General features: G+C 45.7%; 1 protein-coding gene across 2 annotated transcripts in view; it reads left to right on the top strand.

Moving 5' to 3' along the window:
* The first annotated feature begins 318 nt into the window (after positions 1-318).
* LOC139764652 (diuretic hormone receptor-like) overlaps positions 319-26,173 on the top strand; it is a 266,559-nt gene continuing 240,704 nt past the window's right edge. Inside the window, exon 1 of one of the 2 annotated variants that reach the window (XM_071691512.1) lies at positions 319-924. The gene's annotated coding sequence lies outside the window, so the exon portion shown is untranslated. Of the gene's footprint in view, positions 929-26,173 lie in introns of both variants that reach the window. The other variant, XM_071691511.1, reaches the window with a different exon arrangement.

The raw sequence follows: 26,173 nt of genomic DNA, 5'->3' as shown, positions 1-26,173 counted from the left end.
AACATGAATACAGTAGACATAATCTTACGTGTTGTTACAACACGGGTTAATACAACAACAACAAACACAACATCACTTGGGATGGACGACGGAGGGAGTACAACATCACCATTACCTCTCCCCCTCCCTTGGCGGCAGATGATGATAACCTGTGCCTGCCAGTGCACGCAAGGTAGAGCCGTGGGTGGGTGGAGGAGGAGGAGCCGTTGTGGGTTAAGTGGGTAGAGCGATAGTGGGGGAGGCGTGACCGGTCATGTGGGTGGGTCCAGCTAGGATGGTTAGTGGCGGTCGGGTGGCTAGATCTGAGGTAGGGTGCTCAGTGCAGGCTCGATGCCTCTAACGGTAGGTCGTGGCGCCTCGCCTGGCTCCAGCCTCCTCACCCGCTCGCTCGCTCCAGTGATCTTGCTCGTGCAGGGGAGAGAGAGAAAGAGAGCACTCGTCATTGTCCTTTACTTTGATCGTTAATTAGGCTCATTTTAATCAGGCTTTTGTGAGAATTTAACTTGTTATAAACTTGGTCGGTTGATGTCGGTCAACTGGCCAAAAAAAAAATAGAAATAGACGTCAGTGTCTGGGGTTGAAAATTACTCGACAACTGAGGAAAGACTTTTTCTGTTCGTTCTTAATTGTGATCACATGACCTGGTGTGTCGTACACCTGTGACGTAAAATCTTGCATTGCCTTACCTCATTATCATCAGTTGTTAGTTAACGTCGCTTAATTACAGAAACGTTGCAGAGTTTAGAGATAGTGACCCGCATTGTGACTAATTACAGAAAATGTATTGTGGAACTTGACAGTGTGCCTTGTTGACAAGGTGATTGGCTCTGCCTCTGCCAGTGGAGGTCGTTACTGAGGTCAGAAGGTGGTAGGACCTGAGTGAGGGACATCTGAGCGAGATTACTGTGTGTGGGGCACGTCCAGGTAGGTAAGTGTGGCTTACTATGTTTACAGACGATGAGGATCGAACTGGTTCACAGATGCTTCAAACTCGACCCTTAAATTTCCCAGATATATATTGCATGACCCAGGCAGGTGCCACTGCTATGACTGTGTGTGTGAGGCACATGCCACACCTCCAGTACAGTGGGAGGCACATGCCACACCTCCAGTACAGTGTGAGGCACATGCCACACCTCCAGTACAGTGGGAGGCACATGCCACACCTCCAGTACAGTGGGAGGCACATGCCACACCTCCAGTACAGTGTGAGGCACATGCCACACCTCCAGTACAGTGTGAGGCACATGCCACACCTCCAGTATAGTGGGAGGCACATGCCACACCTCCAGTACAGTGGGAGGCACATGCCACACCTCCAGTATAGTGTGAGGCACATGCCACACCTCCAGTACAGTGTGAGGCACATGCCACACCTCTAGTACAGTGGGAGGCACATGCCACACCTCCAGTACAGTGTGAGGCACATGCCACACCTCCAGTACAGTGTGAGGCACATGCCACACCTCCAGTACAGTGTGAGGCACATGCCACACCTCCAGTACAGTGTGAGGCACATGCCACACCTCCAGTACAGTGTGAGGCACATGCCACACCTCCAGTACAGTGGGAGACACATGCCACACCTCCAGTACAGTGTGAGGCACATGCCACACCTCCAGTACAGTGTGAGGCACATGCCACACCTCCAGTACAGTGTGAGGCACATGCCACACCTCCAGTACAGTGTGAGGCACATGCCACACCTCCAGTACAGTGGGAGGCACATGCCACACCTCCAGTACAGTGGGAGGCACATGCCACACCTCCAGTACAGTGGGAGGCACATGCCACACCTCCAGTACAGTGGGAGGCACATGCCACACCTCCAGTACAGTGTGAGGCACATGCCACACCTCCAGTACAGTGGGAGGCACATGCCACACCTCCAGTACAGTGGGAGGCACATGCCACACCTCCAGTACAGTGGGAGGCACATGCCACACCTCCAGTACAGTGTGAGGCACATGCCACACCTCCAGTACAGTGTGAGGCACATGCCACACCTCCAGTACAGTGGGAGGCACATGCCACACCTCCAGTACAGTGGGAGGCACATGCCACACCTCCAGTACAGTGTGAGGCACATGCCACACCTCCAGTACAGTGGGAGGCAAACGTCTGTCTAGCTTGGCTGTGCTGGTGTGAGAAGTGATGCTGAAGCTTCACATTCTTGTCTGAGTAATTTCCTATCATGTTTGATGTTATAAGAAGCGAACCAGCTTCACTACGCTGGTGACTGGAATAAACCGGCTTCACCACAGTGGCAAGTGGTATAAACCGGCTTCACCACAGTGGCAAGTGGTATAAACCGGCTTCACCACAGTGGCAAGTGGTATAAACCGGCTTCACCACAGTGGCATGTGGTATAAACCGGCTTCACCACAGTGGCAAATGCAATAAACCGGCTTCACCACAGTGGCAAATGCAATAAACCGGCTTCACCACAGTGGCAAATGCAATAAACCGGCTTTACCACAGTGGCAAATGGAATAAACCGGCTTTACCACAGTGGCAAATGGAATAAACCGGCTTCACCACAGTGGCAACTGCAATAAACCGGCTTTACCACAGTGGCAAATGCAATAAACCGGCTTCACCACAGTGGCAAATGCAATAAACCGGCTTCACCACAGTGGCAAATGCAATAAACCGGCTTCACCACAGTGGCAAATGCAATAAACCGGCTTTACCACAGTGGCAAATGCAATAAACCGGCTTCACCACAGTGGCAAATGCAATAAACCGGCTTTACCACAGTGGCAAATGGAATAAACCGGCTTCACCACAGTGGCAAATGGAATAAACCGGCTTCACCACAGTGGCAAATGCAATAAACCGGCTTTACCACAGTGGCAAATGGAATAAACCGGCTTTACCACAGTGGCAAATGCAATAAACCGGCTTTACCATACGAGTAAATTGAATGCCCTGCCTTCACTGCTCTCATGAGGGTAGTGAGCTATCTTTACCGGGCGAGTAAATGAACCAGTTTCACCGTCGCGATAACCGAAACCGGGAGTGTGGCCCGTACTGCTGTACAGTTACCGGGGGTGTGGCCCGTACTGCTGTACAGTTACCGGGGGTGTGGCCCGTACTGCTGTATAGTTACCGGGGTGGGGCCCGTACTGCTGTATAGTTACCGGGGGTGTGGCCCGTACTGCTGTACAGTTACCGGGGGTGTGGCCCGTACTGCTGTACAGTTACCGGGGTGGGGCCCGTACTGCTGTACAGTTACCAGGGGTGTGGCCCGTACTGCTGTACAGTTACCGGGGTGTGGCCTGCACTACTGTACAGTTACCGGGGGTGTGGCCCGTACTGCTGTACAGTTACCGGAGTGTGGCCCGTACTGTGTACAGTTACCGTGAGTGTGGCCCGTACTGCTGTAAAGTTACCGTGAGTGTGGCCCGTACTGCTGAACAGTTACCGGGGGTGTGGCCCGTACTGCTGTACAGTTACCGTGAGTGTGGCCCGTACTGCTGTACAGTTACCGGGGGTGTGGCCCGTACTGCTGTACAGTTACCGTGAGTGTGGCCCGTACAGTTACCGGGGATGTCATAATGGCAGTATAACATATAATATATAGTATGTGTATCAAGTTTTTGTGAGGAAAGACGTGGTTTATCCCGTGGGACAAGCTTCCTCTATGGGACATAACTCAGGTTTTATCCCACATGGAGTTTCAGTCATGTCCCATCCAGTTCTTTCGTCACAAGACGGAAGATACAGAGTAACCCGTGTGACCTGACCTGTGTGGGTCAGGTCAAGCGCTCCGTCACCACACCAAACTGGCGACCGGCAAGGTCAAGCAGTTTATGTGTCACACAACAACACAGGTCATACGTGTTAACTAACCTATCCAGGGGTCAGTACGGGATACAAACATGTCTGACCACGTCACTGTCCTGAAACAAGAATTGGTCATCAAACTTCAGTTTACCTGATTTATGAGGTAAACTATGACGAAATGTAAACTACCATCTCACTGCTCTGATAACGGATCGCCGCTGCTTGCCTGGACATGTTACGGTAAACTCCAGTACTGTGGCAGATGTTACGGTAAACCTCAGTACTGTGGCAGATGTTACGGTAAACTCCAGTACTGTGGCAGATGTTACGGTAAACCCCAGTACTGTGGCAGATGTTACGGTAAACCTCAGTACTGTGGCAGATGTTACGGTAAACTCCAGTACTGTGGCAGATGTTACGGTAAACCCCAGTACTGTGGCAGATGTTACGGTAAACCTCAGTACTGTGGCAGATGTTACGGTAAACCTCAGTACTGTGGCAGATGAGGTAACTGTTGTACACCTTAGATAATGACCTGTGATTACACTGCCATAACACCGCCCATGATGATCATAGCGCCGCCCACGATGATCATAGCGCCGCCCACGATGATCATAGCGCCGCCCACGATGATCATAGCGCCGCCCACGATCATGGCGCCTCTCTCCTCCTCCTCCCACCGCCACACCCCGGTATTAACCGGTATGCACCACAGTCGGCCACACGGAGGACAGTGACGCTCAACACAGTCACTAAAACGTGCAGTGAAATCCTGGCAACACTGTCCGCTCACTGAGAGAGAGAGAGAGAGAGAGAGAGAGAGAGAGAGAGAGAGAGAGAGAGAGAGAGAGAGAGAGAGAGAGAGAAGCGTCATCTTGGGAGATGATGTATCATCTTCAGTACACGTAGATGTGGACCAACTCCTCGAAGGACTTTTCAGTCGAGAGGAGACCATAATATCCCTGCTCCTGACTGGAGCGCAGCCTTGAAGATGTAAAAATCCTCTTAAAATGGGTCTGGAGGTTGTGTACTTACATGACCTTAAGTCAGCAGGATAAACAGTGGATTTCAAAGCACATGAGACATGAGCAATCATGCCCTGAGACTTGGTATAAGAAGGAAGAGCCTCGTCTGAATCGTATCTTGATCCTCTTTCGTTCATGTGTTCGTAGTGTTGTTGCATTCTCATCTGTCATGGTTCATGAATTAACGAGAGGACTGACTGGTCATTTCCCGTTTGTTTAAAACCTGTATATAGGTTCACTGTCTGTTTAAAAACATATACTTTACGTGGAAGAAAGAGCAAAGGTTTTTCCCTCCCGTGTCGCGACCCCGTTTTATCGTCATCGCAAGCACCCAGATGGCACTGGTAAACATCTGGTCGACTAGCTGCCAGCCGCTCGTGAAACACACAAAAAACAAAAGACGGTAAAGTGACAAGTAAGACAGGCTGGACCTGTATCTCCGCGACGCGTCGTTGTCCTGGTCCGACGTAATTGCTTTCTTTCCGTAGGTGGGACGCTACTCACCCCGCGCCGGAGTGGCAGTTCCATTGTGTTTTAAAGCAATAACCGTGCCCTTAAAATGGGGGTTCCTAACCCCACTCGTCTGTCTTGTGAACAAGAACGGAATCAATATATACAGGATCGAGTACTGCTTTCCTCACACATCCGTGTTGTGTCTCTGTTATCTAGCTACACCTGGGATGTCTGCACATGTGTACGAGATGGATGTATTCCTCTTACAGAAAACCTGTGTAAAAAGGAACAAATCATTCACTGATTACAGAAGTACTGGGGGTTTTGTGATCATCATTGTCACCTGTGATTTAAGAAGACATGAATCAAATCATAAATGACTGAATGCCCCGGCCTTCATCGCTGTTCACTACATGCCAGATTGTGTTCATAACAACAATTAGTATTAACATAGTCATTAAACATTAACAGTGCCTTTGTTACAACACAGTAGAGCAGGGAATGAAAATAATACTATAATGACTGTCACTGAATAATTTGTAGAAATGTATATTTCAGTGAATGTCCAAGAGCTGTAGATATATATATATATATATATATATATATATATATATATATCATTATTTACCCCAGAGATGTAGGAATGTATTTCATCAGATACCCCAGAGATGTGGACATGTATATCATTCCATACCCCAAAGATATTAAAATGAATATTGTAACCTCAGGCAGGGAGGAACACAGCTAGAGCCATCATACATATCATGGACGAAAACAGGACGATATTTATATCCAGGTTGTACAAAAGATGATTGTAAACATCATTACCAGATAGATCCGTACTACACATCATTACCAGATAGATCTGTACTACACATCATTATCAGATAGATTTGTACTACACATCATTACCAGATAGATCTGTACTACACATCATTACCAGATAGATCTGTACTACACATCATTACCAGATAGATCTGTACTACACATCATTACCAGATAGATCTGTACTACACATCATTACCAGATAGATCTGTACTACACATCATTACCAGATAGATCTGTACTACACATCATTACCAGATAGATCTGTACTACACATCATTACCCGATAGATCGGTACTACACATCATTACCAGATAGATCTGTACTACGCATCATTACCAGATAGATCTGTACTACACATCATTACCAGATAGATCTGTGCTACACATCATTACCAGATAGATCTGTACTACACATCATTACCAGATAGATCTGTACTACACGTCATTACCCGATAGATCTGTACTACACATCATTACCAGATAGATCGGTACTACATATCATTACCAGATAGATCTGTGCGACGTCACGATTCACAGAATTCACCTCAACTACATCAGTCTATCTTGAGACAGAAGACTGAACGTACGGGACTTAGTTACGTCATGTTTTCTCAAACCTGCAGGAAATACTCGCCTGATTTTTATTGATCAATAACTTGTATTGATTATCATCATCATCACGATAGATGAAAAGATGGAATAGATATCACAAATCTTTTCGTTAATATTGTGTATCGTTGCGTGTCTTCTCACACGAGCCCTCCTCCTCCTGCTACCATCACGACTCATAATCTTTCAAGAAACTGTAAGAAAAATGAGTCACTTACTCACACTTTACTCATTACCTCACCTGATTCACCTACAGAGTTTCTCTCATCACTTGTCAGAAAAAGAAAAGTCTTTTCCCTCAAAAAAACCATCACAAACTTCCTTTCACACCAGACGCAAGTCTCACACCAGACGCAAGTCTCACACCAGACGCAAGTCTCACACCAGCCGCAAGTCTCACACCAGACGCAAGTCTCACACCAGACGCAAGTCTCACACCAGACGCAAGTCTCACACCAGACGCAAGTCTCACACCAGACGCAAGTCTCACACCAGACGTAAGTGTCTACTACGTCACACTGTGCAGTAGGAAGGACTCCCTCCTCCCTGAGCAGTGTAGTTCCTCCCTTGAAGACGGAGGACGGAAAACAGGCTGGTCCAGGAGGACATGATGAACCACAGAGCAGTCGTCACATCCTGACCTTCTCATCTTTACTGACGACACAAACTGGGCGGTGAAGCAGAGGCCACAACCCCTCCCATCACAACAGCCGGCAGGGAAAAAAAAAAAAGAGGAAGTGTTGTCATGCAAGATGGACAGTTTACACCACCGTCATGCAAGATGGACAGTTTACACCACCGTCATGCAAGATGGACAGTTTACACCACCGTCATGCAAGATGGACAGTTTACACCACCGTCATGCAAGATGGACAGTTTACACCACCGTCATGCAAGATGGACAGTTTACACCACCGTCATGCAAGATGGACAGTTTACACCACCGTCATGGCAGTTATGGTGGAGAGTGTGGATGAGGAATCTCCTTCCTTTGTTCAACATTGTGGCTGGATCCTCCAGGAAGGAGGGCAACCTAACACGGAATAAAATGTCGAGATTTTGTTGCTGTTGATGAGAAGTTCACATGTGTTGTTCTCATGATACAAACCCCTGAGTATGGTGACCTGTTCTCTGATATCAGCCAGGTGAAGGTCACGCCATCCTACCCAGGAACAACAGGGTCATAATCAAGGATCGTACAGTCGTGCTCAAGGGTCGTACCGTCGTGCTCAAGGGTCGTAACGTCGTGCTCAAGGGTTGTACCGTCGTGCTCAAGGGTCGTACCGTCGTGCTCAAGGGTCGTAACGTCGTGCTCAAGGGTTGTACCGTCGTGGTCAAGGGTCGTATCGTCGTGCTCAAGGGTTGTACAGTCGTGGTCAATGATCGTACCGTCGTGGCCAAGGGTTGTACCGTCGTGGTCAAGGGTCGTACCGTCGTGCTCAAGGATCGTACCGTTGTGGTCAATGATCGTACCGTCGTGCTCAAGGGTTGTACCGTCGTGGTCAAGGGTCGTACCGTCGTGCTCAAGGATCGTACCGTCGTGGTCAATGATCGTACCGTCGTGCTCAAGGGTTGTACAGTCGTGGTCAATGATCGTACCGTCGTGGTTAAGGGTTGTTTCCGTCGTGGTCAAGGGTCGTACCGTCATGTCGAAGACTTTAGAAGTAATGACCAAGAATTAATTGTTCATGGTAAGGTTAGTGTTGTTCAGATGTGAGAACTGTGAACTTATTGACCACTAAGACCAGACAAGCCTCAGAATACACTGACCATGATGTAGAATGTATGAAATGATTAGTAATGATGAAAGAGGTACAATAACAGGTGTTCAGGAGCGAATGTCTAACGAAATGTATGTTGCTCCAGGTGTGACCAGATGTATACACTGTGAGAGTGTCTGTACACGGAGAATAATGATCTCGAACACTTGGAGAAGGTGGTAAAGATGTTTTGTTCTGTGGTTATAACTTGGCACTGACGGCCTTGGGGACCTTGGCAGATGAGAGCCTGAAAGCGCAAATACCAACCAACCAACCAAGCAACCAGCCAACCAAGCAACCAGCCAACCAACCAACCAGCCAGCCAACCAACCAACCAACCAACCAACCAGCCAGGCAACAGGTTAGGTTAGAATAAGTTGGTATTCTTTTGTTGTTGTAAAACAAGATATTGAATATGAAGAGAGAGGCAATCCAAAGCCAGAGAACTAAAACCCTACCCTAACCTAACCTAACCAAACCTAAGTAACCTAACCTAACCTAATCTAACCAAACCTAAGTAACCTAACCTAACCTAATCTAACCAAACCTAAGTAACCTAACCTAACCTAATCTAGACAACAGAACTTTTTACTTTTCCTCGCTCTCTTCTCATCTGAGATGTCTTCAGCTGTGGTATGGTTTGCCCATCCCATGCTGGGAACTTAGACATATATACAAACAATGTGTATAACGACTGCAGCAGATGTAACAACGTTTTTGTAACTACTAGTTGTGGAACCAGTCAGAAGTCCGAGTTATGGACTAGAAGAAAAACATTTACGTTTGGATGACTTGATCAATAACTCAGAAGCCCTAACCTTCACATAATTCACTTATAATAGGAATTATTATCACCTCACCAATTGTTTCGTAAAAACCTTTAAGAGCGCTACGTAATATGAATATAATTAAATATGACACAAAATATGATTTAATGAAAGCATTGCGACGTAGTGTACTTCTTGATAGACTTCCCTTGATTACCCTCTGCCAGTACGTAGTGGCTTCCCAGGGAACCAACTCTTGGACGTCCAACATACACCTGGTCATGACAATAGCGTGGAGTCCCTTTGAGACTTTGTTTATTGTCATTATAGACGGAAATACCAAAGCAAACTATGGGAACTGGAGTCTTAGGGGATGACGACTGACGAGGATCAGGATGGGTCCACCAGGTTACACTAACAGCCTGGGCTCTGTGTAGTTCACTGCATCATCCACGTCTGTCACTGTGTCCACAGAATGTTAGGATTTCTTTGTTCCTGGCATAACATTCATGATGTTATCATTAAACTTATCAAGATCAACGATTCTAAGAGTTAAGACGGCCCCATCACAGGGTCAACCAATGTTTGTTTTAGTGATGTTTGGCATCTGGAAACACTTTTAGCTAGTCTTGTTTCACTAGCTACGACAGATCCAAAACCAGAAGTGATAACAATTTTCCCAGAATCACAATTTAGAGGGAGAATCTTCCTGTGCCAGTTTAGCTGAGCGGTCTGGCGGGATTACAGACTAGTGGCTGGCCTGATCAATGAACCCTCATATTCACTGATGACCATAATTTAGAAACATGTCTTCACATATCAGGTGTCTTCAAGAGGACATTTACTTCATCACCTCTCATTCCCCTCTCAATGGTTTTCTGGTGCGATCGGCCCCGGTAATACAGTTCTGTACCGATAGATTCCGGGGTTCTCTCACGTCTTGAAGCATCGCTGGCAGATATTACAGTGAACAGCTCATACTTGAGGTACGATGTTTAGTAACATGTTACTCGTAATCAAGATCCCACTTATTACTGTGTCACCCTGCGTGTCACACAAGCTACGTCTAGCTACATATAACCCAGACTTCTATATGTAAGATGGGTGGTAGATGATGACTTCTTAACCTCTCGTTAACTTACCTTTGTCTTAAACACCAGCAAACAAAATTGGGTTAAGCTGGTCCACTGACCTTAGACTAATTAGATTATTGACACACACACACACACACACACACACACACACACACACACACACACACAAGCGCGCGCGCACGTGGAATCCCTCGCTGCTGATGCGTCTCCGGTCCCGTAGAGTGAAGGACTCACGTACCCGGAGCGTAGCTCCAGCTGGAGATAGATACGGTCCCGGACCCGGGGCCTCCCAGTTAGAGATACGGTCCCGGACCCGGGGCCTCCCAGTTAGAGATACGGTCCCGGACCCGGGGCCTCCCAGTTAGAGATACGGTCCCGGACCCGGGGCCTCCCAGTTAGAGATACGGTCCCGGACCCGGGGCCTCCCAGTTAGAGATACGGTCCCAGACCCGGGGCCTCCCAGTTAGAGATACGGTCCCGGACCCGGGGCCTCCCAGTTAGAGATACGGTCCCGGACCCGGGGCCTCCCAGTTAGAGATACGGTCCCGTACCCGGGGCCTCCCAGTTAGAGATACGGTCCCGGACCCGGGGCCTCCCAGTTAGAGATACGGTCCCGGACCCGGGGCCTCCCAGTTAGAGATACGGTCCCGGACCCGGGGCCTCCCAGTTAGAGATACGGTCCCGGACCCGGGGCCTCCCAGTTAGAGATACGGTCCCGGACCCATGGCTCATAACCTCTTAAACACGATGGTAGTGTCTCTCAAGCGTGACGGTACGAACGCTCACTATGACGTACTACCCTCAAGTCTGATGATCTGACCCTTGACCAGACTCTATAAGGTAAGGTCAAAGGTCAGGCCTTTATACCTTGTTATCAAAGGGTCAAGTAATGCTAAGGTCGTACAGTATCATACGGTCTTTTTTTTCGCAATTTTCGTTAGAACATATATTGCTAGACTGACGTGACGTGTTGAATGTTCAAACTGCCTCTCTTCAGTAAACAAACACACTCATATGTAAATATATATATATATATATATATATATATATATATATATATATATATATATATATATATATTATCCCTGGGGATAGGGGAGAAAGAATACTTCACACGTATTCCCTGCGTGTCGTAAAAGGCGACTAAAAGGGGAGGGAGCGGGGGGCTGGAAATCCTCCCCTCTCATTTTTGATTTTCCAAAAGAAGGAACAGAGAAGGGAGCCAAGTGAGGATATTCCCTCAAAGGCTGACTCCTCTGTTCTTAAAGCTACCTCGCTAACGCGGGAAATGGCGGATAGTATGAAAAAGAATATTATTACATCAAACTCTTTAAGGTTCATATGTATATCCAAACTCCTATATACATCAGAATAAAGTAACGTGCGTCGTCCTAACATGGAGATTAATACAAATATACATATATGTATACTGAAATATTGCACTTACACATTCGATTATATGTCAATTTACACATTCACACATACACGCACTCACACATTATGTGGTATATCAACCAGTGTATTACTGTAACTCTCCATCATTCAGTCGTATATCAACCACTGTATTACTGTAACTTCCATCATATAGTCGTATATCCACCACTGTATTACTGTAACTTCCATCATATAGTCGTATATCTACCACTGTATTACTATAATTCTCCAGTCAAGTTCATAATATATAAACCATATCATTGACTGTGTAATCGACCCTGTGTGTGTGTGTGTGTGTGTGTGTATGTGTGTGGTGTGTGTGTGGTGTGTGTGGTGTGTGTGTGGTGTGTGTGTGTGTGTGTGTGTGTGTGTGTGTGTGTGTGTGTGGTGTGTGTGTGTGGTGTGTGGGTGTGTGTGTGTGTGTGTGTGTGTGTGTGTGTGTGTGTGTGTGTGTGTGTGAGGTGTGTGTGACCCAGAGTGTCCAAGTGTACCACAGTCATATTGTAATCCAGAGTGAGGAACTCCCCCTCACCCTGATATTCAACTCTGGTATGACCAGTTAACTAGCCACTATCATAACCTCCCACCTCTCTAATATCTGTAATATTTTCACTGTGTATTTTTCAGCTGAATGGGTCTCTAAATGGGTCTCTAAATCCAATAAAACGTTAATTTTTTATATTAATTTTTACCCACGTACACACACACACACACACACACACACACACACAATGGTTAGGTCTACTGTCCATCAACGTAAATGGTCCCAGGTTCGAGTACCAGCCAGGGTAATCGGCTCACAGTTAACTTAGTTCATCCTTCCCGCTGGGACTGGTCTGTGAGAGGTACCAGGCGTAAGCTGGTGTGTGTGTGTGTGTGTGTGTGTGTGTGTGTGTGTTCATACAAAGGTTTAAGACACAGTAAACATATTACGTCTTAAGAGACAGACAAACAGTGAACACACTGACATATACACCATCATTCACACACACTTACTCATAATGGTTCACACGCCTATATAGACATATAGAGTTATACATATTCGCCATTTCCCGTGTTAGCGAGGTAGCGTCAAGAATTGAAGATTGAGCCTTAGAGGAAAAAATCCTCACTTGACCTCCTTCTCTGTTCCTTCTTTTGGAAAATTAAAAGCAGAAGGGGAGGATTTCCCGCCCCCCCCCCGCTCCCTCCCTTTTAGTCGCCTACGACACGCAGGGAATGCATGGGAAGTATTCTTTCTCCCCATCCCCAGGGATAATATATATATATATATATATATATATATATATATATATATATATATATATATATATATATATATATATATATATACATATATTGGAAAGGTTCACAATTTTGCGCGTGATCAAGATATTCCTAAGAGTCCACGGGGAAAATGAAACACGATAAGTTCCCAAGTGCACTTTCGTGTAATAATCACATCATCAGGGGAGACACAAGAGAGAAATAAAAGTCAGTTGATATACATCGAAGAGACGAAGCATTACATGTTTACCAAATGGCGTCCTAACTTCGTCTCTTTGATGTATATCAACTGACTTTTATCTCTCTCTTGTGTGTCCCCTGATGATGTGAATATCATACGAAAGTGCACTCGGGAACTTATCGTGTTTCATTTTCCCCGTGGACTCATATGAATATATATATATATATATATATATATATATATATATATATATATATATATATATATATATATTCATAACAAGATAAAAGAAATTGGAATTTAGCCATATAAAGTGAGAAAGAACTGTGAAAACAACCCCAAGATGAGGAAGATGTGGTCACGGTTGGTCAGGTGAGGGAGGATGACATGGTAGTGAGGGTTGCCCACAATAACACACCATTGGGTTCTGTCGAGTCTTACAATGATGGCAGAAGAGATCACAGAAACACGGCTTAGTGGAGCGAGAGTAGAGGAACAAATAGATTACTAAGGAGGAGACAACTGTGAACTTTCTCTTAAAGTAAGATGACTCGTATAACATCACTCGTCCACCTGGAGCATCACTCGTCCACCTGGAGCATCACTCGTCCACCTGGAACATCATTCGTCCACCTGGAGCATCATTCGTCCACCTGGAGCATCACTCGTCCACCTGGAGCATCACTCGTCCACCTGGAGCATCACTCGTCCACCTGGAGCATCACTCGTCCACCTGGAGCATCATCACTCGTCCACCTGGAGCATCACTCGTCCACCTGGAGCATCACTCGTCCACCTGGAGCATCACTCGTCCACCTGGAGCATCACTCGTCCACCTGGAGCATCATCACTCGTCCACCTGGAGCATCATCACTCGTCCACCTAGAGCATCATGGAGCATCATTAGTCCACCTGGAGCATCACTCGTCCACCTGGAACATCATTCGTCCACCTGGAGCATCACTCGTCCACCTGGAGCATCACTCGTCCACCTGGAGCATCACTCGTCCACCTGGAGCATCATCACTCGTCCACCTAGAGCATCATCACTCGTCCACCTGGAGCATCACTCGTCCACCTGGAGCATCACTCGACCACCTGGAGCATCACTCGTCCACCTGGAGCATCACTCGTCCACCTGGAGCATCATCACTCGTCCACCTAGAGCATCATCACTCGTCCACCTGGAGCATCACTCGTCCACCTGGAGCATCATCACTCGTCCACCTGGAGCATCACTCGTCCACCTGGAGCATCACTCGTCCACCTGGAGCATCACTCGGAACTATTTTCAAAAGTATTTACATCGTTGTTGCCCGCTGTTGTTGGCAACTCGTTCCACATAGTAACACAATCTTCTTGGAAAACAAAGACACTTTCCCACAGTGAAATTAAAACGATTGACTACGATCGTATGTGCGTTAATACGGGTTAGATCAGACTGATGAAATAGCTGCTTAAATCATTGATAAAGGTTCTGATGGTGTTCACTATACGTTCTGAATCATGTAACTTCCTCTATACATCTGAAGGGGATCTTATTTCTCGGTCTGGGAACATCGTGGTGGCTGAGCGCTACACTCTCAAATGACCAGCCAAGAAGGACGTAGACTTTGAACACACTCTCTCTCTCTCTCTCTGTCTCTCTCTCTCTCTCTCTCTCTCTCTCTCTCTCTCTCTCTCTCTCTCTCTCTGTCTCTCTCTCTCTCTGTCTCTCTCGCCTTGAAGAATTCCTGGTCGGTATCACTCAACACAAACTCGACCACTTTTCTAAACAAACGATAAACTGTGAGTCTTTTGTGTGTGAATTTCCACGTTACGTAACCAACTGCGACATGATTTATCTCGTCCTTCCCCGCAAGATGTCACTGTCTCCATACCATACTGACGCTAGTATTACCGTAGGATCCTCACCTTGCGGTTCCTCCTGCTGAACTGATCTGTTCGCACATTTTGTCAGTTGCAATATCTCTGCCGAGGTCAGGTTGGCAGCTGTATGTTTGTACCTTAGTAATCATGAGAATCATTCCTGTGTTACTTCTCTTCCTGGGAGGTTCAAGGTCGTCTGTCGTGATGGCTTGGTCGTGATGTACGTGAAGATTAACAATACCAAGACCACGTAGTCACCAGGGGCGTTCACATTACCACTCTCGTTGTCGTCTCCGTAAATTTCACTGTCATGGTGGGTCAAATTTCACTGCCATGGTGGGTCAAATTTCACTGCCATGGTGGGTCAAATTTCACTGCCATGGTGGGTCAAATTTCACTGCCATGGTGAGTCAAAATTCACTGCCATGGTGAGTCAAAATTCACTGCCATGGTGGGTCAAATTTCACTGCCATGGTGGGTCAAAATTCACTGCCATGGTGGGTCAAATTTCACTGCCATGGTGGGTCAAAATTCACTGCCATGGTGGGTCAAAATTCACTGCCATGGTGGGTCAAAATTCACTGCCATGGTGGGTTGTAAGAGGTCAAGATGACAGTTATTAAGATGGGATACTTCGTGGCACAAGAGTGACGCTGTCATAAATGATTATGTCCAGCGAGAGTCAGACCCAGAACTCTCATGATAAGTTAGTCTTGAGACAGCCAGGTAAACTGATAAGATCAGACTGAAACTGTAACGTGAGTGGTAGATGGAAAGATGCTGTCAGAGTTAGCAGGCGCTCACAGGCCATGACTGGTTGCTTCTCAGAGATGTACGTAGCTGGTCTCTCACGAGAGATAATTATGGCTCCTGAGAGACAATGATGGCTCCTGAGAGACAATGATGGCTCCTGAGAGACAATGATGATGGCTTCTGGGAGATGATGAAGTCCCAACTCCGTTATCCTCCTGTGATCCACTGTGGTATCGTATGCTCCGCCATCCCTCTGTGTTTATCTCTCTGGGTCCGGCTAGCCAGATCTTCCTCCATCCCCGTAATCCATCCACCACTGCAGCCAGAGACGATCACATTTCACTCATTTCACCCAAGTGGGTGTAGTGGGTGGGTCCAGCTGGGGAGGTAATCAGGTTAGGATCTGTGGGAATCGATCAAGCTAGCGCGGCGCTGGTAAATGGTGTATCTGCTATGAGAGACGAAGTTCTCATCAATGTATGATGTAAAGTACTGAAGCATTTGACACGTTCACCACGGTTACACATTGACTACAGTCCCGTAATATATATATATATATATATATATATATATATATATATATATATATATATATATATATATATATATATATATCTTCAGTTTTTATGGTCGTTTAGTTAGGTTTGAAAGCAATTCAAGACTTTCCTTCATGTCGTAGAAACAATCGTGCACTCAGCCACTCACATACGTCAATACGACGTCTCTGACGTCCACATACGTACGCCAACAGATGGTCGCACTTCCTGCCCAGGACAGGGAATTTCTGGAGAGCAAATATATTTTTAGCCATTTTTCTCTGTGAGTTGAGTTTGATCCACGAAATTGGTTTCTGAGGATTACTGGTGTTGCGTTGGCTGGGCTACGGCCTTACATGAACGTCTATGTTTCTCATATACAGAACACGACACTGTTGTAAAAGGAAATATTATTTGTGAATCTATGCATGTGCAGATAGATTACACACACACACACACACACACACACACACACACACATATATATATATGTATATATATATATATATATATATATATATATATATATATATATATATATATATATTTTTTTTTTTTCTTTCAAACTATTCGCCATTTCCCGCGTTAGCGAGGTAGCGTTAAGAACAGAGGACTGGGCCTTTGAGGGAATATCCTCACCTGGCCCCCTTCTCTGTTCCTTCTTTTGGAAAATTAAAAAAAAAAATGATGAGAGGGAAGGATTTCCAGCCCCCGCTCCCTCCCCTTTTAGTCGCCTTCTACGACACGCAGGGAACACGTGGGAAGTATTCTTTCTCCCTTATCCCCAGGGATATGCATGCACTTCGTATCAACACAAAATCTGGTCATAGCAAGATATGTTTGAGTGGCTTCATGTCCATCTTTAATAAGTGCATCAGAATTTTACAGATAATTTTGATGTTTTGGACCAAAAGCCATCAAGCCTCCTATTGCCTTCAATAGACCAATAATATTTGAGCCAAAAGAATTAAAACATTGTTACTAATGTAATGAAATGAACAAATATAATTAAAACATTTTAAGATTTCCACTATAATGATGCTAAAAAAATTCTATATTTCTGAAACTTTACAAATACTTTAATAACTACAGTGTAACATCAAAAAATAATTCCAGTTTTCATAAATACACAGTTGATTACTGCGCTGCTTCCAAAAAAATAATTATAAAAAAGCAAAAATTGCTTCTACACCTTCAACAACTGCATTTAGACAAAATACACAGGAGAATTTATTTCTAATGTCATGAACATTTTTTGAATTTAATTCTGTCACAAAGTAGACTGTTGCTTATCCTGTGGCGTGTGCAATATCATGGTCTGAACAACTTCTTGGGAAACCAAAACAGAACTCAGAACTGGTAATGTGTGATCAGAATCAGTGAATGTTTGATCTGAAACTATTAAAATATTTCTATTATCTGAATCATCATCTGTATCTTCAGCAACAGACCTCTCATTGGGCATCCAAATTTTGATGGTAGATGATGGATGAATATTACTACTAAGTTCATCAACACAGCTCTCAGAAGCCTCACTAAGAATTACAACTTGCTTACACTCACTTATCACAGTTTCATGAATACTAGATGATAGTACATCAGCTTTACTGTCTCTGGATATAACAACTGCATTACTATTAGGAACACTTACTTCATCATGCAAAAAAGATTCTACATCAACAAACTGAGAAGCAGTTTCACCAGATGAAATATGATTAGTCAGGCTTCCTAAGGTTATACTTATACTTATTTATACGTTATACTTATTCATACTTATCATAAATATTTTTTTTTCTTTTTTTGTTTTTGCCACTGTCTCCCGCTTCTGCGAGGTAGCGCAAGGAAACAGACGAAAGAAATGGCCCAACCCACCCCCATACACATGTATATACATACACGTCCACACACGCAAATATACATACCTACACAGCTTTCCATGGTTTACCCCAGACGCTTCACATGCCCTGATTCAATCCACTGACAGCACGTCAACCCCGGTATATCACATCGATCCAATTCACTCTATTCCTTGCCCTCCCTTCACCCTCCTGCATGTTCAGGCCCCGGTCACACAAAATCTTTTTCACTCCATCTTTCCACCCCCAATTTAGTCTCCCACTTCTCCTTGTTCCCTCCACCTCCGACACATATATCCTCTTGGTCAATCTTTCCTCACTCATTCTCTCCATGTGCCCAAACCATTTCAAAACACCCTCTTCTGCTCTCTCAACCACGCTCTTTTTATTTCCACACATCTCTCTTACCCTTACGTTACTTACTCGATCAAACCACCTCACACCACACATTGTCCTCAAACATCTCATTTCCAGCACATCCACTCTCCTGTGCACAACTCTATCCATAGCCCACGCCTCGCAACCATACAACATTGTTGGAACCACTATTCCTCCAAACATACCCATTTTTGCTTTCCGAGATAATGTTCTCGACTTCCACACATTCTTCAAGGCTCCCAGGATTTTCGCCCCCTCCCCCACCCTATGATCCACTTCCGCTTCCATGGTTCCATCCGCTGCCACATCCACTCCCAGATATCTAAAACACTTTTAAATATATATTCAAATATTATAAATATTATAAATATATATATATATATATATATATATATATATATATATATATATATATATATATATATATATATATTATTTTTTTTATTATACTTTGTCGCTGTCTCCCGCGTTTGCGAGGTAGCGCAAGGAAACAGACGAAAGAAATGGCCCAACCCCCCCCCCCCCATACACATGTATATACATACTTCCACACACACAAATATACATACCTACACAGCTTTCCATGGTTTACCCCAGACGCTTCACATGCCTTGATTCAATCCGGATACTGACAGCACGTCAACCCCGGTATACCACATCGCTCCAATTCACTCTATTCCTTGCCCTCCTTTCACCCTCCTGCATGTTCAGGCCCCGATCACACAAAATCTTTTTCACTCCATCTTTCCACCTCCAATTTGGTCTCCCTCTTCTCCTCGTTCCCTCCACCTCCGACACATATATCCTCTTGGTCAATCTTTCCTCACTCATTCTCTCCATGTGCCCAAACCACTTCAAAACACCCTCTTCTGCTCTCTCAACCACGCTCTTTTTATTTCCACACATCTCTCTTACCCTTACGTTACTCACTCGATCAAACCACCTCACACCACACATTGTCCTCAAACATCTCATTTCCAGCACATCCATCCTCCTGCGCACAACTCTATCCATAGCCCACGCCTCGCAACTATACAACATTGTTGGAACCACTATTCCTTCAAACATACCCATTTTTGCTTTCCGAGATAATGTTCTCGACTTCCACACATTCTTCAAGGCCCCCAGAATTTTCTCCCCCTCCCCCACCCTATGATCCACTTCCGCTTCCATGGTTCCATCCGCTGCCAGATCCACTCCCAGATATCTAAAACACTTCTTGTTTTCTTTTTTTTATAAATATTCACCATTTCCCGCGTTAGTGAGGTAGCGTTATGAACACAGGACTGAGCATTAGAGGGTATATCCTCACTTGGCCGCCTTCTCTGTTCCTTCTTTTGGAAAATTAAAAACGAGAGGGGAGGATTTCCAGCCCCCCGCTCCCTCCCCTTTTAGTCGCCTTCTACGACACGCAGGGAATACGTGGGAAGTATTCCTTCTCCCCTATCCCAAGGGATAATATATATACACCTTCATCTTGACCTTCTGCCATTTCTCTTATCCATACCCCAGTCAAGTGCACTCCTTCCGTGTAAGTACTGCCCAGATTCCTCTCTTTCGCAAGCAACTTTACATCTTCATGCCACCATCTTCCACCTAGCGCATACCAAATGCATCTCTCGCACATGCCAGCACCGCTTCGCTAAATACCTCTCATTTCTCACCCACTTCCCCTGCTTCATTCACTCTCACGCCTGTCAATCAATATGTGATACAATAGTGACTTATGGCTTATGATTTATGGCTTATGGATTACACTTTATCACTAAGTCACCACCTACAGTGGGGAAGGGGAAGGGGCCCTTTACTATTTTGTCATCCTTCATCAAGATTAAAAGATTAGATTGTTATAACCGTCCTCCAGCAGAGCACATCTTCTCACACACCACCAGACTGTCCTGTTGTATGGCAGTTCCATGTGAGCCACTAGAACCGAGATCTTTCTGGTCGATATTTTTTGGAGGGAAGGAAGAGGAATTTTGTGATATCATTTCTACACTACATTATAAGGACGAGTATATGGTCCTTCCTCACCTGCTGACGTGCATCTTATCTCCCCACATCTCTCCTCAGAATTCCAGCCACTCCACTATCTCTCTAACACTTGGTTATATCTGCCACTGCATCTCCCTGTCTTCTCACCACACTATCCCGATAATTCAAGTGGCACGTCCCTTCTCATCACCTGGCCACATCTCACACTCCCAGGCCACCTCCAGCTCCCAGAACTCGGCCACATCTCTCACTCCCAGGCCACCTCCAGCTCCCAGAACCTGGCCACACCTCACACTCCCAGGCCACCTCCAGCTCCCAGAACCTGGCCACACCTCACACTCCCGGGCCATCTCCAGCTCCCAGAACCTGGCCACACCTCACACTCCCGGGCCACCTCCAGCTCCCAGAACCTGGCCACACTTCACACTCCCGGGCCATCTCCAGCTCCCAGAACCTGGCCACACCTCACACTCCCAGGCCACCTCCAGCTCCCAGAGCCTGGCCACACCTCACACTCCCAGGCCACTTCCAGCTCCCAGAGCCTGGCCACACCTCACTCCCAGGCCACCTCCAGCTCCCAGAGCCTGGCCACACCTCACTTCTCAGGTACATTTATCTTGCCTTCGTCCAGTGTCATCTTTTAATTTCTTCCTCTGAATCATAATTTTCATTTTCTTTTCATAATTCGTTTCTTCTCAGATCTTAACCATGATTGTAGTCTAGTTCACATTGTACAACTGACCTTCCTCTCTACCTCTACTGCTCGTTGACCTGACCTTCCTCTCTGACAATAACTAACAACGTTAGGCCTTTCCCCTCCCTCCCTCCTTCCCTCCTTCCCTCCCTCCCTCCTTCCCTCCTTCCCTCCCTCCCTTCCTCCCTCCCTCCGCCTCAGCGTACGACCACACTGTTCTGTTCCTCCGTCAACCTTCCCTAGAAATTGTCTGATGCTTCCAGGTCCACCTCCACCGCTGTATATGTACCCTTAACACATTCCTGGACCAACCTCACTTTAAAGTTTTCTTCAGGTGTTTCTTCAGCTTTTCCTTCATCTGTTTCCACAGTTAACATTTTACAATGAATGTCTACGTCACATACTTCTCTAATATTTATACCACATAATTCCCAAATATCTGTACCAGATACTTCTCACATATCTACGCCACATATTTCTCTAATGATACATCTTTCTCATCTTTGAATTACCATTTTTTGTATACTAGTGTAAATATTGCTTCCGTTGTTTCATTAATCAGTTATCTATATGTAGGCTAACCCACCTTCTCTTCGTCCACTGCTACGGCAACTAAGATTACATGTTCTCGTAGATACAGATCTCTTCACTATCTTTTCGTCAAGTAGAGATTCCTACAGTTATCTTTGGATACAGGTCCCTCAATATCTTTTCCTTAAGCGCAGGTCCCCTCATTACCTTTAAGGCGCAGGTCCCCTCATTTCAAGTTCTTACACACACACACACACAGACACACCACACACACACACACACACACACACACACACACACACACACACACACACACACACACACACACACACACACACACACACACACACACACACACACAACCTGGGAGGATCAGTATACCCTGCTCCTCGCCCTTGTCCTCCGCTACGAAGCCTCCTGGTCTCCTCCGAGTGCTTGACGGTATTACAAATGTTCCACAATGTTTTGATAACCTCGCGATGATCAAGTCTGCCAGCCCGTCTCTTGCGAGGCCAGAGGTGGATATCCTAGTTTCCTCTGCATCTCCTGTTCACGTTACAGGATCATAATAACCGTCTAACTCTTCCTACCTCATGATATAATGGTAAAGAAGTGGTACAGTTGGAGACATACAGTGATATTTAGCCATCACAGGGTCTCTGTGTAGGCAGGATTTTCTCCTATATAGAATAACCATTTTCTATTTCCTGTGGTCGGAAAATCTGGTGCTCTTGCTAAAAACTGTGGTAGGTTGGTCGCTCGTAATCACCCACATTTTTCTTTTTCTGAAAAGGAAGGAGGTTCTCTATCTTCATCCATCGCACTAAGGACCCCATTCCACTTTCTTCTTTACTGCTTCAGTACGTTCTCGTATTGTCACTGGACGCAGAACTTGACTCTCTCATCTTCCCAGTAAAGATGCAGCTCTTGCACTAGTTTATATATTCTTCTCTCCTGCTTTGCATTTTTGTCGTGTAGTCATCTTTAAACTTCCTCACTTTCTCCTCCTTCTTCACCTCACCTTGTGCGCCTCTCGTTCTTATGTTATATCATCTTCTATTCTTATTCCATCACTCGTCCTCGCTCCTGAATCATCGTATATATTCTGCCATGCGCACCTTATTGACTAACCTTTCCTCCTGTGATCTCAGTCACTTCAGTACTTCGTCCATCTACATAGCCTGATCTGCCTCACATCACATATCTTCTGTAATGTGAATTATGTGTGTTCGCGGTTCATAATCTATCATCTCTTCTCACAGCCTCGATATTCTGGTTGAACACTTCCTTGTCTCGTAACCTCTTACTCTTATCTATCCCCTTGACCACGACAATACGACCCTTGTGTATGATATTATCATTTGAGACCCGCTCCTTGTGGGTCACGTCGAAGATCAAACCGTTATATTCAGATCAGTCAAGACTCGTACCGTCGTACTCAAGGGCTGTACCCTAATGTCTGGTGGATTAGCTACTCCCTGTGGGTCTGTTGTTGAGTTCCCTGTGCTCACAGCCAGCGGAGTGCAGTGGCTGACAGTGAGTTACGCCCAAGGTTAACCCATGGTTCCGATAGGCAGGGGCCAGGCCGTCCCTCTACATGTGAGGGCAGCGAGTTAAATCTATTGTGCCAGGTTATCGCAGTAGAGACACCATAAATGGCCCGGCCTGGCTTGTTTATGGGTCACATAAAGAGAAGGAAACAACACCGTGCCTGTTGTTCCACCGTGACCACACACTGTGACCCGTCCTTCCAGTATATCAAGTGGTTCTTCTTACTAGTGTCATCAGCGGTAATGAGTACGATTGTAGCAAATTTACGGGAATGCGTAACACAATGCTAACATGACAGTTCACACTTAAGGCTATTCAGACTCGATCACACTATATGACACTTGTATAAGGCCTGCCAAGTGATACAGCCTCTGTAGGGTTGATAACAGCCTCTCGTGTAGTGAAGGTTTGGGTCTGATATATCCCAAGACCGATGTGTGGTGCAGGGTCTCCAGGCTACTGCAAAGGTTAGTCGTGTTGTCTGTGGGACCTTGAGGCAATATCTACCTCCTTCCCCCCCTCTCTCTCTCTCTCTCTCTCTCTCTCTCTCTCTCTCTCTCTCTCTCTCTCTCTCTCTCTCTCTCTCTCTCTCTCTCTCTCTCTCTCTCTCTCTTTGACCATCAAGGAAGATGATTGCATGTACAGATGGATTAAACTCAGGCTATAACGGAGATTGGAAGGCTTTGTAGCTAATGCCTTGGTGATTCAGATTGCCATCCTCATTCCCCGTTTTCCTCGTCCCAAATATTGCTAAAAATGGAAGCTGCTGATCACGGCAGATTTAGCACGAAGGTCTGGCCAGACGAGCGTCCACTCCCGCATAATAACTCCTCAGCTTCAGCCTCATCATTGGACACCGTAATCACGAAGACCTCATCCCTTCCAAGCTTTTTACTACTTTGATTACCGGGAAATATATTTTCAACGTCCGGTATGTATATATATATATATATATATATATATATATATATATATATATATATATATATATATATACACCTCAGTGAGGTTACCCTGGAAGATCCATGACTGGAGGACCCTTCACTTGAGCCTTGTCACCTGGGCTCTGACTTCAGTAAGCCCTCGGGGGCCTGGCCTGGCCTCTCCATTACTCTTCCTTATAAAAGTTATTAAGAATTTATCATGAGAGGTTTAGAAGACTGACCGTGAAACTTTAAGTTCCAATCAATCATCAATTTCTTCTTTGACGAGAGACTTTGCCAGACAAGTCTCACTTGACCCAGATGTGGGTAGGTTTAGGGTCGTGTGGGAAGGTACATCCCAGACTCTGTGTTACGCTGGCCGTGTCTCCATCACACAAGGAAGGTCATCCAGCGAGGGTGTGGCTGATGACTGGGTCACAATCATCATCCTCGTCTCTTGTACTGACTTTAACATGAAGTAACTTCCATTTGTATTCTATTCTGTAATACAGGATGTGACGTTGGTGAAAGCTTACAAACCTCTCGACTAAAACGACATTAATTATGGAAGTAAAACGAACAAAGAAAACAGTGATTCCTCTTGTTTATCCAGTCATCTCAAAACCCCGCCACCCCAAACCCAACCCAACCCAACCCAACCCAACCTCCCCACAAATACAAAACATTGAAGTGTGTGTGGTTGACTGCCTCATCCATGTGGAAACGACACTTATAGTGAACCAGCTGATTTTGTTGTTACTTATCGAGGTGCAGAGGTGAAGGAAGTACGTCAGTCACCCTCATCCCTGGAGGAGCGACCACCACAGCGAGGGAAAGAGACGATTTTACAGTTACAGTTTCACAGGAACGACCGAGAGAGGGAAGCAGACAGATAATCCTGGTTTACCTCGTCTGATAACACAACATGAACCAGACAAATGGACCACTGATTCATATCCACAGTGGGATAAGACGTGTGCTGGACTGATGCTTTCCATGATCGGTCGGTCGTGAGCTGGTTACTGAGTCCAGCGCTCAGCCGTGTCCCCAAGGTACTGGTCATCACAAGACATTGTCCAGTCACCTGCTGGAGGCTGCCAGGAGCGGGGGAGCCACTGGAGGACATCCCTGGTATGAAACATGTTCAGCGGAGGAGGCCAGGAAATCTGCCCAGAGGTAGGACGGGTCAAAGGTCGCCTCAGATGTAAATACTGAAGGTCAAGTTGAGATGATAACGTCAAAGTAATGGTTGCGTCACAAAGCCGCCCGTCACACGTCACAAGGCCGCCCGTCACACGTCACAAGGCCGCCCGTCACACGTCACAAGGCCGCCCGTATCATTGCTTTCTCTTGTGAGTGTGTGTGTGTGTGGTGTGTGTGTGTGTGTGTGTGTGTGTGTGTGTGTGGTGTGTGTGTGGTGTGTGTGTGTGTGTGTGTGTGTGTGTGTGTGTCTGATACTGGGTGTAAACATGTTCTGATTATCATGTTAAACAGACAGACTCATTACCATAAACAATTAATTTTGACGTAGTGATCAATTTTTAATTTCCTCTGATGCAGTGTTTTACACAACCTACTTTTTATGCTTTTATTTTGGTCACACACACACACACACACACACACACACACACACACACACACACACACACACACTGCACACTCAAGTTTCAGGAAATACATGAAGCTAACTAAATCATACAATAATACATAAAGTAACTGTAGAAAACAACTGTATATTTGTGTTGATGACTTCTCTCATCCCAGAAGACTTCATGTGAAGCGCAGGTAAGATATGATGTTAGCGGTGAAGATCACGGGACACGCTACGTAATGCGGTAACACGTGTGTTCGTGTGACGTGTTACGCTACTGATAACGAGAGA

The sequence above is a fragment of the Panulirus ornatus genome, chromosome 50 (genome assembly GCF_036320965.1).
Source record: "Panulirus ornatus isolate Po-2019 chromosome 50, ASM3632096v1, whole genome shotgun sequence".
Classification (NCBI taxonomy): domain Eukaryota; kingdom Metazoa; phylum Arthropoda; class Malacostraca; order Decapoda; family Palinuridae; genus Panulirus; species Panulirus ornatus.
The sequence above is the reverse complement of the archived record's forward strand: the minus strand, read 5'-3'. Positions and strand labels throughout refer to the sequence as shown.